At 38.8% G+C, this 2,131-nt stretch overlaps 1 protein-coding gene across 1 annotated transcript in view; it reads left to right on the top strand.

Moving 5' to 3' along the window:
• Positions 1-2,131, top strand: part of LOC118322005 (contactin-associated protein-like 4) — a 90,034-nt gene that overhangs the window by 12,795 nt on the left and 75,108 nt on the right. The window lies entirely within an intron of this gene.

The following is a 2,131-nucleotide window of genomic DNA, read 5'->3' as shown; positions in this document are numbered from 1 at the left end:
AGAGAGAGAGTGTGTGTGAGACAGAGAGAGAGAGAGAGTGTGTGTGTGTGTGAGTGAGAAAGAGAGAGAGAGAGAGATGGCTCTGACTGTCTGGGGCACTTATACAGCTCTTAACTCTTTTACCTTTAGTTTGTTGAAGTGATGGATGGTACTCATCAGCATTCAGCATCTCAGGATTTGTTTTCTTTAGAGGGTGACACAGGAGGGGATTTTCACTCCGGTCCCATGCCAATCCCTCAAAAATACTTCTGTCTTCCCAATCCCATGACAGAGCAAAAATAAATTCCTGTCCCGTCCTGATCCTGGAAAAATGACTGCCGTCCTGTCCCCACTCCGTTCTTGTGTACTACTTGATAGGGATATTGACATTTGTAATAAGGCAAACAGTAACCTATGTTATGCGAATCTATCTAGATTGGATATTGTTGTTTATATATAGTATAGTGGTACATTTTCCTTAAGCCAAGTTAAACTAGATAAAACGGTAAACTCAAGGCCAGTTGAGATGTTATGAAATTGAAGTTTTCGGTCTCAAAAGCACACCTTTGTAGCTTTTTAAAAAATGATCTCAAAAGCATAGAAGACAATAATTATAAAGGAAAAGGGAGAAAAAGGTATGCTAGAAAATCTTCACATTTGGTAAATGAATAATAATAATAATGATAAACTCAAGGTTCACTTACTCAGCCATTCTTTAAGCTTTTGGTAATTGATTAATTATGGCCCAATTTACCTGATTGTGTCACTGCACTACACCTATATACATACCCACTAAGCTATAGACAGGCTTAAAAAAGACATGTTTAAGTTGTGTTTCTCTTGCTAGTTTTGGTTGGTATTGCATTGAATCCCCCTCTGCTGTCAGTTAACCTACTGTCAAGAATTTAGTACCTGTGCATTGTAGCTCTGTTTTAGAAATGCCTTGTAGTTTCATATATGTATCTGACAAAGCTCCGGTCAGTGGCTGGCAGTTCAGTGGCCTTTACCTTCACTTTCCTCTAAGCTTTCTGTATTTGTGCTTTACCTTTTTCTCACTGTCACCTTTTAAATGTCACTACTCCTCCGAGGAAAACCAGCATTGCCTGTTCAAACACCTCAGTTTCTTTTATCCCGCTTTTCTTGGCCAAGGCCATGCTCTCACGACACATTATCCACTGAGGTTTTACAGTGCTCATTTCACCTCTCTACACTAATTCAACTGTGCAGTCAGTGCTCCGCTATTATCCACAGCTTGCTCTGCGCCTCCGTCAGCCTCAGGCCTGACTGGAATGAGATGAAGAAACAGCAGCATTATGAATGGTGTTGGGATCCACCAACATCTAGGTTGTCTTCTCTAAAACTGGGGTGAAAAATGGGACTGATACATTTTAGTATGTGGTGCACCGATAGATCCAAATACACCAGTCACACTGACTTAAAAGTAACTTATTGGATAAAACGTTGAGTCATCAAGTCAGAAGTTGTCTGAGCTCCGTCAAGCCTTGGATTTATCAACATGCAATAAGCATTTGCAGAGTTTTGAGTAAGATGTCTTTTTTGTTTGGCCTTCAAAAACTAAAACCACTAGAGTAAAAATGTAAGATTAAATCGTGTTATTTGTACTAACGTAAGATGCAGTGTGTTCGACTAACTAGGTTACTATTCACAGTAACACCTAAGCATTATTTCAGCAGTTTTTGCTTCTTTATTTCCATTTCTTCTACATGGATTATCAGCTGGTAAGGATGTAAGTATGTACACCCATGTGCACATTTTAGACCTTTTTATGGGGTTCTTGTTTTAGAAACATTAAAAAGTGAGCTTGTTAACTGACTCATGGAGCTAAAAGAAAGAATCTGCTCACAACTGACAATTCAGCCAAAAAAGATGGTCGCCAGCTATAAATGAGAAGCCTACTTTAGTCTTCCTCTGTGTGAAATAAGAATCCATTGTTTAAAATGACTAAGAATTTCAAGTGATAAATCTGCTATCATTTTTACTGTTAATTGCATAGGTGTCGTGCGGAAAGCCTGACAAGCATAGCAGCAGTAAGTACAGGGGTTAGGGCTTAATTCATTTGACTCTCTGATTTTAGGTTGCATACATAAGTATTATGTATTTTACAGAACTAGCTAATGTGCTCATTGACCCA

This window comes from Morone saxatilis, unplaced genomic scaffold (assembly GCF_004916995.1).
Source record: "Morone saxatilis isolate NCDOM2014 unplaced genomic scaffold, NCSU_SB_2.0 Contig12, whole genome shotgun sequence".
In the NCBI taxonomy this organism is placed as follows: Eukaryota; Metazoa; Chordata; class Actinopteri; family Moronidae; genus Morone; species Morone saxatilis.
Note: the sequence above shows the minus strand (reverse complement) of the source record. Positions and strands in the feature narration are given on the sequence as shown.